The following is an 18,525-nucleotide window of genomic DNA, read 5'->3' on the forward strand; positions in this document are numbered from 1 at the left end:
ATTGTTCAGTTTAAATTCTTTATATAGGACTAGAATTCATAAATTATTAAATACATGACCAAATCATTCATTTTCAGCACTAGACAATACGATGTATATTTGGAATCAACCTGGGGCTCTATAAACAGCAATCCAGACAGACAGTACATGCCGAGTATCTGCCTCAGAAATTCCCCTCACAAATGCCTAGCATTATAAGGGAAAAGTGTCAGTCAAATCAAGCTGTCTGACTTAACAATGCAACCTCTAAAGGCTCTCTCCCATCCGACAGTCTGGTTCTCTGGGTTCTGAAGTATCCCAGAAAGACTTACACAAAAAGCTGTCGATTTCAAAGCCGAATTTAAAATCTGTTCACGGCGAAATTCTTCTTCATCATGAGATTTGAACTGATGTTTACTTTGGCCTTTTCCTCTATGTTTTGCATGTGTAAAAAGGCAGCAGTGAATTCGCTAAAGAGTTGCACTACTTGTGCAGCATTTCAATGAATAAAACGTATACACTAACTACTCACCATCCAGGTTACCCAGGACTATGGTCTACTGACTATGTATAGTCAGCTGTACGAATATAAACAAAATGAATACATCAGCACAAACGTTATGATGATGCAAAAAGTCGATACATCCAGTAAATAGGAATATAATCTTTCCCCTATTACAACAATTTCATTCAAATTTAACTTTTTTAACATTAAAATGCTTTCTCTTAGCCAAGTTCTATTACTATTAGTATGCCATTCATGGGTTTATCTCCCCCAAAAGTGTAAATATTGAGCGCCCGGGGTCTAAACATTAAGAGCGGTCCGCTCAGATCTGTCAATCTCTTTCCAGCTGGAGTTTAGGTTAACATTGTAATCTTGAAATGTGCTTTTTTTGAGTCATAATGACTGTTCGTGGTAATCAACAATATGCAACAAATGCTGTCGATTGAGCTTAACTTGTGAAATATTCTTTAAAGTATTTACATATTTCTCATTCATTTACAGGTTTCGTGTTAATGAAGTGTCCTTACACCATACATGGATAATCAGTAAAGAGAATGCATGGATGATAATGAACTGGTGCATATTTGGAGGATTGTCTAAGCTCAGTTCTCTCCCCTGTGAAGACAAGCAGAGTAAAGCAGCATAATCTCTTTGGCATTGCCCCACTGACAGTCTGGGTTGCATCAGCCAGTGTGAACTAGAATGAATGCACCAAGACTCAACCGACAGATTCATGCAAGAAGTCAACACACGTGGCTGCTGCTGTCAGTGAATAGCCTCGGAGGTGAAACGGTGCAAGAGCATGGTGTCTAGAGGAATATCCATAAGAACTAAGCAAATTAAACTGCCTGGGCCATTCACTATGATCAAATATTAAAGCTCTTTCATATTTGCCACTTAATGTGATTTATAAGGACACATCAAAGGATTGGCCCATTCTTACGAAAATTAAGTTGTCATAACGGTTTCTGTAGACGTCCACGTCATCGATCTCAGAGGGCAGAGGCTGTCAGCTGTAGATCCAGACTGTGATGATAATTAAAGTGTAACTGACAAAGATGATTAAAACATGAATGAAAATAGATCTGAGTTTGTGGCTTTGGAATACCGTATCGTGGTACCCGCTTATTTATTTATCTTTTTTATCTTTTTATTTATTTATTTCCAGGCACTGAGAGGTCCAACGATCAAGCCTTTATCTTTTGGAAAATAATGAATTTTTAAACATCATGACACATTATATCCAGGTGTGTATAATTCATTTTTCTTTTTGAAGCTTTGGACCTCTCTGTGACTGAACCTAAGGGAGGGCTTGTAAAAAGTCATTATCATCCATTGTTCTTCCACCAGTCAAAATAAATTAAATGATTACGGTTGCCAATTCAACGCATTAATTTGGAACAATTAATGATGTTCAATTAATTAATCACCCCTGCCCCATGTGTACATCTTGTAATAATTAATTTCTCTAAAATCAGAGCAAGTGAAGCTTGAAGTACCACCAAAATGTAAAGGAGTCAACACAACAGAAAATAATTAATGCAGAATGCAGGGGTCTTGAGACTTGATTTTCACAGCTGAACTAAATATATCTTGACACAGCATCTTAAAAACATATTCTCTGGGTTAAAAACAACCCAAGTTGGGTTAAAAATTGACAAACCCAGCGGTTGGGTTAAATGTTTGCCCAACATGCTGCTGGGTAGTTTTATTTAACTCAACTATTGTTTAAAAATTTCTGTATCGCTTGATTAAAATGAACCGAAAATATGTTGGAAGTTAACATGTATTAATATGTATAATAAATGTTCACCTTTTGATTATTATTGTTGCCTCTAGTAATTATGTATCTGATTTTTAATTTCCAACCTATTTGTGGTTCATTTTCAGCCAGCCATATAGTAATTTAAACAATAGTTGGGTTAAATAAAACTACCCAGCAAACATTTAACGCAACTGCAACCCAATCGCTGGGTTAAAACACCCCAATCACTGGGTTTGTCCATTTTCAACCCAACTTGGGTTGTTTTTAACCCAGCATTTTTTAGAGTGTAGAGGCAGTGGTCCATCACACTGAAAAAAAGTGACCAATTTAAAAAAAAAAAGTGCAGAAGGAATGCATGAACTCATCCTGTGTCATCTTGGAATGAACAATAAACTCGAATGCAAAATTGATTGCTGTGACTGATAGACCCAGCTAACAGGGAATGTTCTCAGAACTTTAGTTAACGTTGTGACAAGGTTCTAGTAACGTTAATAAAACATTTATTTTAAGTTATTTTTAAGCTATTTTAGTCTTTAACAATGTTCTCTAAAGGTTAGCACAAAATATTATTTATACATTGTTAATTGTTAACATTTTTAACTAAAACGTTTAGCTGGATGTTCGCCCTAACATTTAATAAATGTTACAACTTGTTTCAGAATGTTCAGAAAACATGAGAAAGTAACGTAACTCAAAAGTACTGTAACTGCAAAATGATAAAAAGAATGTTCCCTTAACGTTCGCATAACCAAGAAAAAAAACGTTTTTAAAACTTTTTTTTTTTTTTTTTAAATGGACGTTTTGAGAACATTGAGAAATAACACTTTTATAACTTAATGGGAATGTTAGCAAAACATTCTTATTTTTGTTAGCTGGGCAGTGATAATGAAATAAAGACCAACAGATTGACTCCAAAAAGCAACTTTTTATAATGTCTATTCAATTTTGTACTCATCTGCCCTAATAAAATAATGTCGTCTAATGGTAGTCTCCTGAAAGTTTGTCTAGGCAAACACTGATATATGCAATTAATTAGATTATTTACTCAGCACATCATGTAACTAATTTGATTACAATTTATCAACTGACCTAACCAGAAAAGGAGGCGATTCAAAGTAACAAAGAGAAACAAACTAAAATCATCTGTTATCACTCTTCAAATGTGGGAATACGTTCATTCAGTGTCTGAAAGTTTCTATAGATATCGGAGCGATAACTGAATGTGAAGTCTTAAAGCTCACAGTGCTGATTTACAGTACAAAGGGGCAGATCCAATCAGAGAGGAGGACACTGGGGCTTTAGAGCAGTCTCACGCCGTGCCACTATTCAGGTCATGGAGCCATTCCAAAAAAGACTTACCCCGGTTAAACTGTCTAGTGATCACATGCATGTCTGAGATCCACCATCAGTAGCTGGCCTGTCCCTGTGGGAGAAAAGGAGACAGAAAAGACATCAATTTGTGCAATGACTCTGCCTTAGACATCAACACAAAAATGCAAAATGTGACTTTCATTGTGCAAAGCCATTTACTAATCGTTTTAAACTGACAAAAGATAAATTAATGATAACAATAATCAAGCAGCCATGAAAATCCTAGCCTATTAGTGCTACCTCTCTTGACTTGCCTAAAAAGAAGCACGTGAGACAAATAATATTACGTAGCAGCTCTTTTCAGCGTTTTGACTTTTTTCTTGATGAGTGGTTTACCCATGGATAATTCCGCTATTTATATCCTGCAATACTTCATGCCTTTAGAAATTAATATTCACTGCTCAAAAGATGCAATGATATGCTATGCAAATAAGATGACACTAATGAGTTAGTGATTATTAACACTCCATTAATTCAGTATGTCTTTTTCTGTGAGCTCCATGCACATCCACCCAGAGTGCTAATGAATGTTCGGCATAGCAATGTAAAAGTTCCAACATAAAGACAATTAACCGTGGAATTGGAAAAACAGTCGAAAGGAAGATGGTCTGGGTTTTAGATTTTCGACAGGAATTACATTTGAACATATGAAAAAGTATGAGAAGCCTTAGTAATTATGGTAGCACTTTATTTTATTTTACAGCCCTGTTTCCCGAGTACATACTATGCACTTATTATAGTTATTGCAATAACTGGGTAATAACTAGATACTAACTCTGAACCTACACCTAAACCTAACCTTAACCCTTGTAGTTATAATAACAACAGTTGTGACGAGCAGGGCAGGCGAGAGCCGTGAGGGAACGGCGCGAGGCCGGTGACGCGAGTGATAATGAGCATCACCTGCGAGGCGCGCCGGCCTCGAGTCTCTCATGGAGGAGCTCCGGAGGCATAAAAGGAGGAGCGACGACAGTGAAGGACGAGAGAGGACCAGGCCTGGACTTTATTTTATGTTTTATTATGTTTGTGTGAGGTCTGCGAGGGTCTGCCGGCATTACTTTCGTTTTGTTCTTTGTTTATTTTGGTATTAAAGTTTTGTTGAATGTTCGCCGGTTCCCGCCTCCTTCTTCCCGTATATACGAACTGTGTTACATTGGTGCCGAAACCCGGGAGGAAGGAGGGACATGCTGTCGGAGAGCCCTCGCTGCTGAGGGGGATCACGGTGCTGCGGAGTTCGGGCAGCGCGGGAGTGAAGACCGCGAGAGGCTGCCCGAGGCGGTGGTACTGGAGCCTTGTGAAAGGTGGGACGGAGACCCGGATACCGTGATCCTGGGACGAGGTGGGGTGGCTGCCGTCCAGGAGGGAGCGGAGGAGTTGCTGCCGTCCGCCGTGGGCCGGAGCCTGCTGCCGTCCGCCATGAAGGGGAGGAGCAGGGGACAGGGGACTCGCTGCCGGCTGCCCTCAACCGGAGGAGCCATCGCCGGCTGCCAGGAGGTGGTCGAGGATCGGACCGTCCACTGAGCGTCCAGTGCCACCGCATGGCACAGCGAGGAAGAGCCTCTCGGCTGGCTGAGGACCAAGCGGCAGTGTGTCTGGGAACCGGACCCAGAATTTTTTTTTTTCTCTTTTTCCTCTCTCCCCTCTCTCGTCCTGTCGCTCCCCTTGCTTCCGTCTCCTTTCTCTCGTCTCGTCTGTCCTTACCCCCAGGTGCCTCGGCCGCCGAGACAGGCCCCGGGGGGGAGTAGAGTACCCCCCGGCCTGCGAGGGGCGATGGAGGTATGTGGCGACCAGGGCGGGTGAGAGCCGTGAGGGAACGGCGCAAGGCCGGTGACACAAGTGATAACGAGCATCACCTGGGAGGCGCACCGGCCTTGAGTCTCTCACGGAGGAGCTCCGGGAGCATAAAAGGAGGATCGACGTCAGTGAAGGACTCCTTCTACCCATTTACGAACTGTGTTACAACAGTACTTTCTTAGGTAAGTACACTGTAAGTACACATAAGTGCGCATACTGTAAAATAAAGAGCAACCATTATTGTTAACTAAAACTAAAACGAATCAAAATTTTCGGTAAAGCTGAATTAAAATGAAATATAAATATTAGATGAAAATCAGCATGAAACGGAAGTTGTGATAGTCTTTTCTTCCCTATTGTGATGTACATCCAAGTGAAATGAAGAAAACATGTAGTGTGTGACTTGATTTTGTCCATGGGGAATTGATTGGATGGTTGCGGTTTGCTATTGCCATGATGTCATGTGAGTGACAGGTTGTCCCTCCCTTGTGCCAGCTCCACAGAAATAATAAAACAACTAAATCTAATATAAAAAAAAAGAAAGAAGCACAATAAAATTACTAAAACTTAAAATAAAATTAAAATTAAAACTGAAAAAAATTTTAATTATAAATAATGCTAACATTACTGTATTCGACGTACAATACAAAAAATACACTACAAATACAATATACTGTAAATAATCTGATTAACATGTGATTTCCTACTACGGAATAGGCTACAACACTACTGATGTGCAAAGTAAACAAGGACGATAGCGTGTACCTGAGGATTAATAGAGTTACTCTACGAATGTTTTTTGAGCAGTCTGACAGCTGTTTTTAATGGGAATGTTTCGCCTGTTAGTAGTCGCAGGCATCTGCCAGAGGGGAGCAGCTGAAACCAGTTATGTTCTGGGTCAGATGGGTCTTTTTAGTATGTGTGGCAATGTGTACAGGGATTCAGCTGAGGGGAGGTCTGTACCTGTGACCTTTGAGGCTTTAGTGACAATGTGTTCATTCTTTTTTTTGTTGTTTTTGTTTATGTTGTTAGAGAGTCAGCAATGGCTTACCACTCACTGATGGACAATGTCAGAACCCTTTACACAATAGCAGAGTAAAATCATACTAGAAGGTGCTGACTGACTCCATCTGAGGATGTCTTTGATGTGCCTTTCTGAGGTGGTTGAGTTGGCATTTTTAAACGCTGTAAATATGAGGGCAGCAATTGTAATTTGCATTACACAGTATTCACCCTGTTGTACTTAGAGGACTTCAACCAGTGCTTTGATTCAGGATAACAATACGAAAATAATACTCAGTGTTATGTAAGTCTGAATGACATAATGAGACAACAAATGAAGATACATAGATATCTTGTTGAACCTTTGTGGAAAAGAAGTGCACTTAATTGTATTGAATGTACACTTAGTGTACTTCAAATTTAATAAAGTTTCAATAGAAATTACATTTAAGTATACTTTAGTTTATATAATTCAAAGACTAATTATGAGGAGATTATGAAATGACAAAGATCATGTCTTAATTGGATCAAATGAATATATATATATATACTGGGCCGCATTAATGCACGGGCTTACCTGGGCTTAAGCCCAGGGCCCCGGGCTGAGGGAGGGCCCCGGTGATGCCGGAAAAAATATAACCGCATTTTATAATATGATGACTATCCCTTTAACATCGCTTTGATTTGAATACATGTGCTGTTCTGCGCGTGAAGTTCATTACGACGCGCCGCGTCTAGCAGCAAGCAACTAAGGCTGCGTTCCACTCCAGTTTTAGACACGCACTCGCAAACTTCCCTACACACTTCCCCTCAGGGGAATCCCTGCCGCCATTTTGAAGTGCGTTCCACTTCGTGAAGTGGACGAGGGAAGTTTACATGGACAGACCCTCGCTCCTCGATTTTAACCGAGGGAGCGAGTCTACTTCACATGTACACTTCAGGCAGCTCCATAACCCACAATGCAACACGATTATGACGTCACCGCATATCGCGTTTAATTTACCCTACCACAAACAATTCTATGATATATTAATTATTTTTTTAAACATTTAAAACACACATATATACATATAGAATGCTGTATTAAACAATTTTGTAAGAGGAAAAAATAAATAATAAATCAGCTCCATTGCGGATTCCAAGTGATCAAGGGCTTAGGACGTTCCAGTTCAGCCCATTGCAAAGGTTCCGCCAGAATTGAGCACTCGTGCAACGTAAGCAATGACGTACATCCGAGTCAACGAGACCGAGGGAAGTTAGCGAGGGAAGGGCATTTAAAAACCGAACTGGAACGCAGCCTAACTATCAGTATCTGGACAACGCGGACAGACCCAGTGGCGCTGCTTGTGTGCGTAGCCTACACAACGCGTTTTTGCTTTGAAAAACGCGAGACGCGGGCAGAGGAATGGGGGAAACCGCAAGGTCTCGAGACGCTTTTTAAAACTTTTTTTTTTTTAACTTGGCTGAACTGATTCATGGCTTTAGAACGCCATGTCATGCATCAAGACGCGAGCGCAACGGTTCTGCACGTCCTTCTAGCGCATGTTTACATAGAAAAACAAAGAAAAATAGCGCAGAAAGCGCGTTCTGTGTGAACAGCCCCAAAGAAGACAATGTGTTCGAATTTTAAAGACGTGGCGCGGCGCTACGCTTCTCGACCGATGTGCGACCCTTCACTCACTGAACCCTGCAGTCGTCAGTAGTCCAATAAAAACACAAATCATGCAAAAATACAGTTTCTGAAAACGTTCAATGAGGTAAAATGTTGAAATGTTGAAATTAACAATGAACAATACTTTTATTAACCTTACAGATGGAATCTTATTATAAAGTCTTACCATTTCATATAAATCCATGAAAACATAAATCCATAAAACAGTCATGCTTAAAGATGACCATCTTTAAATAGCCTATCTACACAAAGGCCATAGCATTGACATTAGACACATATTGTAGCCTATGTACATTATTTGCTTCCATTTTAGAACACTGATTATTATTTAAATAAGTATTTGTATTGTATTACAGTGATGATAAAAGATAACTGAAATCGAATGCATTTCTGATTTGTTTATATATGTCTGCTGCATGTTTGCTTTCTCATGACACTAGTTTTAATTATGCAACTTTGCTGCATAACGAATCGATAAAAGCGACCAGCTGGATATAAACTAATGCACTAATGGTACTAATGGTAACAATCATTACATTAAACATTTGGGTCGAACTTGCGTGTTTTTGTCACATTGTTTTAAAAATCAAAGTGCAGGATAAAAAAGTAATTTTTGCCTTAAAGAATTAATTGATTCTGAACTGCCGAAATGAGTCTTCAGCAATTCCAGTCTCACTTTCTATTACAAACCTACATAACAATGTAAAAATTTGCGTAATGGCAGCCGGTTGCTCGCGAACAACATCTATTTTGACCCGCCTTCAAAAAGCTGAGACTGGAAGACTGAGGTTCTCTGTGGTTTCAGGCTTTGGAGGGATGCATGTGTATGCAAAGACTACAAAATCGTATCATTTGACAAACTGTAAAATATAACAAAGTTGAGAGAGCCCTCTGCTATGAACAATAAAATGCTAATCAAAATCATTCTATAGATACATGGTATTGTGAAAGCTACATCTGATGACAATAAAATATTTCTGTAGGCCTGTGCCTTCCCTGTGTCAGTATCAAATATAAGAGTGATGCTACCATTAAAGGACAGAATATAAATACAAAATACAGCGCTCGACATTAAGCCTGGTTTTGTGCTTGTCCTTTGGACAACTAAATTGGTCATTTACTTGTCAGAGTAAAAAAAGTAGCTTGTCTGGAAAAAATAAAAAAAAATTATTATTATTCAAATCTTTTATCTTTTATTTCATATTCTTACATTTGATAAATTAAAATAGTAAGACACTATAGGGCTGTTACCAAATTAAATAATTTACACTGAAAAAGTACAACTGCGTTCAATAATGTTATGAGATTCTTTATATATTTATAAACAAATAGCCTAAGAAATGCTGGTGGGAAATGTATACTTTTAAACATGAAATTAAACCGCCAGTAGATGGCGGCAAGTGACCGTCTTAATGAGTGAGCCACTGAGTCATTTATTCAAACGATTCACTCTGAATCAAGAATGAAGCAGTTGTTTATGAATGGGCGATTGAATCTTCACTCAACCGATTCGTTCAAAACGCTGAATCATTCAAAACGGCTGAGCGCAGCTGCGAGATGGGCTGTTTCTGCTTTGTTTGGAACTATTTTCGCTGCTACAATAGAACAAAAACAGGCATATTGCATCTAAAACGTAAGTGATTGATATTAACTACTTGTTTATTGAACTGTTGTATGAAATTAGTGTCAATTTCAATCGAGGTGATATTCAGGAATTCAGCACTTTCGGTCGTGTTATGCTTAACTTTATCATATGTCGTAAATAGCAAGCTAAACCCCATTGAATTTTTAATGCAACATTATAACTGAGTTTCTTTGTGTGAACAGAGCTCATTTGTTTTGAATTCTCCTCAAGAGGTTACGTGATCCTCAACAGCGCAATATCACCGCCAGTACATCCACTATCAGTCGCCACTTAAGCTAGATTAATCATTCTCGCGTTTTGGTTGTTATTGACATTTTAATCAAGCTACTTATCTGGTCAGGCAAGTAAAATTCTCTTTCACTTCAAAAATCCGAGCCCTCGTAAGCCTATGTGCCGGCGCTCAGCCCCGGACGGCCCGGCCCAATTTAACCCCTGAATATAGGTAATAGTGCTGGTGGATGAAGGGCCCCCTCAAGAGGTAAAGCCCAGGGGCCTCTTGTAGTCTTAATGCGGCCCTGTATATATATATATATATATATATATATATATATATATATATACACACGTACATGCAGTTATGTGTCCAAAAACATTATATTCAATTTGCTCTAAAGTATATTCATTTGAAGTATATTATTTTTTCCATAATAAGTATACTCTTTTGAAAAGTAAAGTGTCCATATTTTTCACGAAAGAATGACCACATTTAACCAAATATAATTTATAACCAATTTTTTTTAAAAACATTTTAAAAAATGCAGTTTTTTACCATTTCCCGCTAACAGTCCATTAATTAGCATTACAAATTATGTTTGTTTTCCTTTTTATTAGCTGACTTTTACTTACATTCCCTAGCACTTCAGAAATTCATATTTGCCAAGCAGTACTGAAACTGTTAGAAATTAACTTCTTATTGAATTTTTAAAGGTTTAGCAATCATCACTTCTATTATACTTGTAAATGCCTGAAAACATATAGTCATTTTGAAGCACTTCTGTATTTGTATGTCTCTTACACCTATGATCAGCATTTGCTTATATCAAGCCTGCTACTGTAGCATTCACACAAGTCTCCTCTGAAAAGAGATCTTAAAGGGTTAGTTCACCCAAAAATGAAAATAATGTCATTTATTACTCACGCTCATGCCGTTTCACACCTGTAACACCTTCGTTCATCTTCAGAACACAAATTAATATATTTTTGTTGAAATCCGATGGCTCAGTGAGGCCTCCATAGGGAGCAATGACACTTCCTCTCTCAAGATCCATAAAGGTACTAAAAACATATTTAAATCAGTTCATGTGAGTACAGTGGTTCAATATTAATATTATAAAGCGACGAGAATAGTTTTGGTGCGCTAAAAATAAACAAAATAACGACTTACATAGCGATGGCCGATTTACGGGTGTGGAACGGCATGAAGGTAAGTAATAAATGACAGAATTTTCATTTTTGGGTGAACTAACCCTTTAACAGTACCAAACAGTACCAATTTGAACCCAAAGAAGAAAAAAAGTTTCCCATGGATATCTCATGCACTGCAACTGTCAATAAAGCAGTGTTGATGTGGTATAATTAGCTGGTCAGGGTGTCATTTGCATTCCCTTGAAAGAGGTCTCAGGCAGATGTCATTCAGCAAAAGCCTGTGAAACCCCAAAAGCAGCGGAACCCAGAGCTCCGCAGAGACGAGGTTCATGGATTTGGGTGCTATTCTTTTAGTTACTCATCATAATGACTCCATTTAGCTGGTCAATGACCCATTTAATGGCACAGAGCAGGCTTTGGAAGCTCTGCGTCCTTGGCAGGGCAGATTTTGCAGCTGCCCTGGCGTATGCTACCTTTAACCCAAACTTTAGCCCAAAGCCATTCCTTATATGCAAGGACCAAGAGCAGCTCCAAATGAGACTTCTGAACCTGTAACACAGCTATGTGAGCAAAACTGTATGAAATATAATGTGTGGTTTAATTAATTAATGGCCATTTTTTATTTTACATTTCCTTAAATGTGTAATATAGCTGTTTGTGCATCTGAAAAGTCACAAAGTCCACAGCAAAGGGAGTTAATCCTCCAACAGAAAACGCTTTCCTGAAACACCTCGTTTGGAGTCCTGCCATTATTTCCGTGACTTCGCTACAACACCATGTTAAACATTTGCATAATTCCCGCCTACTGGCCACCCTCAAACAACAGTTGGGTAAGTGATTTAGCTATGTCTAGTAGACACTGTTTTTTTTTTTATTTTTATTTTTTTATTGCATTGACTTTCAATACCGACACCATAGTTACAATAGATATAATGCTGTTTACAACTGCTCATGAGGCCTCGGTACCTGAAAACTAATTATGTTGAGTCATGTTACATTTCTGTCATACACTCATGCCTAGTTCAGACTACACGTCTTTAAACGTCGGCCGATCGCTGTGCTGTTCAGACTACATGACTTGCTATCTGTAATCTGGAGTCTTGAAGTCACTGTGGTGTTCACACTACGTGACACTATGTAAATGATCCGTAACAGGGAGTCACAGACTACACAAGCTGACAACAACTCTGTCACCCAACGACTCTATCTGGTCCCCAAACCAAAAACACAAAGACGCAAAACAATGCGCAAAACAGGAGCTGTTTATTTGAAAATGGACGATGAGAAGAAATTAGCCCCGTAAGCTGAAAAAAAAAACATAGAAAAGGAAAAAACAAAGAATGGATCAGCACACACGGGCAGCAGGGATTGTCTGTGCTACAGAGAGAGTTCAAAGTGAGTAAAACACATTTCTTGTGTCCACACTTGTCTTGAAGCCATTTTGCTGCTGCTGTTTTTCTTCTGGTGACCTCAACCCATGCCTTGCTCTCCTTGTTAACCAATCACAACACTCTGTGCTTTTTGGAAAGGCAAGTTTTAAAGAGACTGAAACTAAAACAGGAGCATTTCAGGCAGAGGGTGAAAAGAAGGGCTGCAGTAATGCATAGTATGAGACAAATAATGTTTTTTTGTTTGTTTGTTTGTTTGTTTTTGTAAACCAGTGGTTCTTAAAGGAGTAGTTCACTTCTTAATGAAAATTTCCTGATAATTTACTCACCCCCATGTCATCCAAGATGTTAATGTCCATTTTCTTTCTTCAGTCGAAAAGAAATTAAAGGGATAGTTCACCCAAAAATGAAAATTTGATGTTTATCTGCTTACCCCCAGGGCATCCAAGATGTAGGTGACTTTGTTTCTTCAGTAGAACACAAATGATGATTTTTAACTCCAACCGTTGCAGTCTGTCAGTCAAATAATGCGAGTGAATGTAAGAGTCAACAGTTTATAAGAGTCAAAAAACATGCACAGACAAGTCCAAATTAAACTCTGCGGCTCGTGACGACACATTGATGTCCTAAGACACGAAACGATCGGTTTGTGCGAGAAAACGAACATTATTTATATCATTTTTTACCTCTAATACACCACTATGTCCAACTGCGTTCAGCACTCGCTTAGTGAGGTCTGATCGCGCTCTGACAACGGCAGTGATGTCTCGCGCATATACTTCATTGAGTGTCAGACATCACTTCTGCTGTCAGAGCGCGATCAGACCTCACTAAGCGAGTGCTGAACGCAGTTGGACATAGTGGCGTATTAGAGGTAAAAAATTATATAAATAATGTTCGGTTTCTCGCACAAACCAATCGTTTCGTGTCTTAGGACATCAATGTGTCGTCACGAGCCGCAGGGTTTAATATGGACTTGTCTATGAATATTTTTTGACTCTTATAAATTGTGTTACCATTGACTCGCATTATACCACTGACAGACAGCAACGGTTGGAGTTAAAAATCATCATTTGTGTTCTACTGAAGAAACAAAGTCACCTACATCTTGGATGCCCTGGGGGTAAGCAGATAAACATCAAATTTTCATTTTTGGGTGAACTATCCCTTTAAGGTTTCTGAGGAAAACATTCCAGGATATATATATATATATATATATATATATATATATATATATATATATATATATATATATACTTTTTAATCACAAAGGCTCATCTTGCACTAGCTCTGCGATGCGCAATGCATTACATTGAAAGGTAACGTGTGACATACCGCAGAAGTACCGCAGTAGGACAAAAAACTAAAATCTAATTTTCTCCTCCAACTTCAAAATCGTCCGATATCGTAGTTTTACCTATTTTCTTGAAAAGGGCATTTAGCTTAATCTTTGCACGCTTGCTTTGTAAACACTGGATCGGTACTTGCGCCTACATCATGCATGACCTTTGTAACGTGATTACGTCATGTGTGCGGATCACAGAGCTAGTGCAAGACGAGCATTTGTGGTTAAAAAGTATATTGCTACGGACTCAGTCACGTTCTGTTTGTTGTTATGTCACATGATCTCCTTTGTTCTGTTTTCCCGCCATCATTAGTCACCATGGACACTAACTCAATTGTCACAGCTGTTTGTCATCTTGGTTAGTTACTCTATGTATTTAAGTTCCTGTTTGCCCTATGTTCATTGTCCAGTCTTGTTTTCCGTGAGTTGTGTTGTGTTCATTCCTGTACCTGTTGGATTTATCAAGTAAAGACTTATCTTATCTCCTATTTCCTTTGTCGTGTGTTTCCTGCGCAAGCAACCTGTAACATATATACATTTTTGTTTTGTTTTTTTAGAAAATGACCAACCATTTCACTAGATAAGACCCTATTCTATCTGGGAACACGTAGAGCCCTTTCAAGCTGCCTTAATTTCCTTAATTTCTTTTTGGCTGAAGAAAGAAAGACATGAACATCTTTGATGACATGAGGGTCGTGGAGTACCACCAGCCCTGCACATTTTGTATGTCTCCCTCATCTTTCACACCTGATTCAACTCATGAGCTCATTAGTAGAGACTGCAAGACCTGAAATGGTTGTGTCAGATATAGGGAGATATACAAAACACTGATGTAAATGTATTCTAGCAGTCCCCAAAAATAAAATTACGAACTTATGACCATAATATATACCAAAAAAAAACAACAACAAAAAAACAAACAAAAGCCACTCATTTCGCATCTTAAATGCTCGCCTCATGTGCACAGTTGTGAGAAGACCCTGGCCTATACAGTATGTGATGCAAGCATGACAAGGAGAGCCATGGATGGGCCAGTGCCCACAGGAGATCAGACCCCATATGGTCCTGAGGAGCATATCACCGGCACACTAACCATGAGCGTCGCAGCGGCTCGTGCATCCTACTGCCGCTCAGCTCTGATTGATAGACTCTGCTCAGCTGCTGACAAGTGAAGGAGGCTACACATGGGTATGTGGGCAAAAATAGCCCTGCCATGGTCCACTTTCGATTTGCCGCAGCTGTTTCAGATAAAAAAACAACAACAACCTGGCCATTGCACATCTTTCGAGACCTGGGTCTTTTGAAATGCAAAACGGGAGCACCCTCGGGTTAAATATTTGAACTGATCTCCTTCATTAGGAGAGTAAGGATGTGTTTACTGCAGACAACGGCCATTGATTTCATTCATCAATACTGTTAATAGAAATGTTCATTATAATGGTACCTTATCTATGCAAATTCCACTTCTTGTCCCACAAAGATACAGAGCTAAATGATTTATGTTTCTTTACATTTATGACATTTATAACATTTAGTACTGATGTCAGCTGTGTACAGAAACCTCTTAAAGGGATTTTCCCTGGTGCATAAGCATTACTCATAGACTTCTGGATGATTTGAATATAATCTCATTATCCTCGCATTCCTGGTGCTCCTGACCTTTGGAGCCGTTCTTAAGGTCTGGAACTCCCTGGGTAGATGCAGAATTTTATGTTAAGAAACTGTACTGGTCCAATGCACAATTGCCCTCTTTAGCACTTGCTCTCTGTTTCAGAGCAGTCTTGGGTTAAAAGATACATTTCTCCCCTCGCTTAACAGTCATTTAAACTCCTCACAGGCACAAACAGGGCCTTGTTTCAAGGTAAAAAAGAGCATTTGACTAAAGAAGAATGGAGCACATTAGGAATGAAAGCAGAAAAAGAGAGCGAAAAAATATGAAGGACATTTGTTTGGAGCGAACTGACAAAGCCTTTTTATTGTCACTGTGTGTCAGTGTATTTGTTCCAAAAGAAGCCAGGCAAACCCAAACAACAGAGAGGAAATACACTGTCAGCTGGGCTTTATTGACTTCACTGCTCATACCAGTGATGGTGAACTCTGCATGTGGTTATTATGAAATATAGAGACCGTCTGTTTGCATGTGCAAAAGCAAAATATTTGAAAAAATGGGGAAAGATATTAATTATCTTACTCTTAGTACAACTCAGTAAGCACTAGCAAAATAATGCTTTTCTGTAAAGGCAAAAAAAAAAAAAAAAAATGGATGGATGGTGCAAGGATGTAGAAATGGTACATATGGTTTATTTGATTATTCTAGTGCAGATCATTTTATCTACAGAGATATTTGTGCTTCTTTCATTTACTTAAACATTGTTATTATGCAGTTTTCTGGAATATTTGATTCTTACTGGTCAATCACATCATTCTGCTGTCAAATATTTTTTGTCTATTGACTTTTGACCTTTACATGGCAACATGGAACAACTAACTGGCTTATGTTGCGTTCACATTGGCACTGTTGGTCAGTGCGGCAAATTCACTTTAGCAACTTGAACAGAAGTGAAATCTGCTTGGAAAAACGTTTTAATCCTCATGCAAAACTCCCAATTGTGCATATTCCTGTTGGAACAACTGGATTTTGCTGAGTAACGGTAAATGTGACCGCACCTTTAGTGCAACTTAGCGGTCATTTGCATTCTACTGCACTGCGTTTACATCATTTTTCTTTGTAAAACGTGGATATTAGGGGTGTGACGAGACAGGTATTTCACCAGACGAGACGAGACATGAGATTGAGTTCACAAGACAAGATTTTTACACACTATTTTTAAGAAATCCTCAATGGTGAAATACATGACTAGAAAAATATTCTGCAGGTGTATTTGAAATGTTTTAACTAATTGTAATTAATGTCATTTCAGTTCTACTTTCTGAGTATGAATTATCATATGCAGTAAAAGACAACAATTCTCAAGCACTGTAAAAGGTTTTGCCACTAACTCAACTGACTGACTTCTCTCCTGTATGATTTCAGTCTCTTCAGACCTTACTGTACATGATTGATGAGCTTCTACAACTTTTGACCTCCTAACTGAACTCCTTTCCACAAACTGATCATAGAAATAAAAACAGTATAAATAAAAATGGTAACACTTTACAATAAGGTTTCATTTATAAACATTAATGTATTAATACCCAACATCAACTAACAATGAGCAATATATTTGCTATGGTATTTATTAATCTTTATTTAATCTTAATAAAAATAGTCATTCATTGTTAGTTCATGATAGTTCACAGTGCATTAACTAATGTTAACAAATGAAACCTTACTGTTTGTGCTTAATAAGATTAAGAGAAAACTGTTATTCATTTTTATGGTAACACTTTACAGTAAGTGCAACCATAATCGCACTCTCTCAATATTCAAAGTGCAAATAAGACCAAATTTTTCTTTGATACAGAGCTAAGAGATGGTTACAACTACACTGCCCAGCCTAAAATAGCTTTCATATTGAGAGATATCTGTATTCATCAGGGAGCCGCTTTCAAAATGCGGAGTATTGAAATCGCGTTTGAATGCGCGCTCGCGCTTACTTTCACTTTCACGATCGCGCGTAACTCTGTGAATATGGAGCGGCGGCGACCGTTATCCAACTGAATTAAATGTTTTTAATTTAAATACAAAGCAAAAGGACAGTGGAGGTGTAATGTAAACGAAGCGGAGGCATATTCTTTCCTGATCATCCTAACTCTCTGTCATGGCAACATCACAAGACTATGGAGACATCGCCTCGATGAGAAATCTTGTCACATTTTAGTCTCGCGAGATCTTGTGACACGAGATCTTGTCACACCACTAGTGGATAAATCTTTTTTTTTTAGCATCTTGTGCATGACAGGGTCTTCTAAAAAAAAGCTAGGTAGTTAAAAGCAGCTCAATTTATAAATATGTCTTGAGATCTTGCATATTTCTTATTTTAGTACCCTGTGTCTCGCATTTTTAAATACAAAAACATGTTCAGTGTGAATTGTTAATGAAGAGTAAATATAACTGCACACTACCTTAAGCACATTTTATTGCTACCAACGTTTTGGAAAAACACGTAGTCTTTGTCAAGGTATGAATTGTTAAAAGCTTAAGAGAGAAAGAGCACAGTAAAAATAAATAAATAAATAAATAAATTAGAAACTGAAATTAAAGCATGTTAGACTGTAGCTAACAAGTCTATCCACAGTATTTTTCAATATGGAAATAAGATATATTCCATATTCCTGTGAATGTGGGAGACTTGTTCATTAGCTGTTACAGAGAAATAACTAGAAGTAAACAGTAAAACTATTTGTGCTACAAACCAATGTTTATGATTAAGATTCTAAATTAAAATGATATGATAATAAATACCAGTTTGCAATAGCAAGCAGCATAACAGCAGAAGCCTTGCACATTCAACTTAGAAATAGCTGTGAACACTGTTATGTTAAAAATAAGGTAGATAGAAAAGTAACTTGGACTACAGATTACTAATAGTTTATAAATTTGTTGCTAGGCAGATTGCCTTTTTAAGTTGGAATGAACTTTTTTTTCCTAATTGAAACTCTAAGTTATTTACAAGTAAAATAAAATATAACAATGAAATTTCAACTACTGTCAATATTTCATGTCCATGCATTTATTTATTTTGTAAGTACTT

The 18,525-nt window shown here is 38.2% G+C and overlaps 1 protein-coding gene across 1 annotated transcript in view; it reads right to left on the minus strand.

Annotated features, from left to right (window-relative positions):
- Positions 1–18,525, minus strand: part of elfn1a (extracellular leucine-rich repeat and fibronectin type III domain containing 1a) — a 119,956-nt gene that overhangs the window by 36,871 nt on the left and 64,560 nt on the right. Inside the window, exon 2 of the mRNA XM_048192807.1 lies at positions 3,609–3,672. The gene's annotated coding sequence lies outside the window, so the exon portion shown is untranslated. The remainder of the gene's footprint in view (positions 1–3,608; positions 3,673–18,525) is intronic.

Source organism: Megalobrama amblycephala, linkage group LG1, assembly GCF_018812025.1.
Source record: "Megalobrama amblycephala isolate DHTTF-2021 linkage group LG1, ASM1881202v1, whole genome shotgun sequence".
In the NCBI taxonomy this organism is placed as follows: domain Eukaryota; kingdom Metazoa; phylum Chordata; class Actinopteri; order Cypriniformes; family Xenocyprididae; genus Megalobrama; species Megalobrama amblycephala.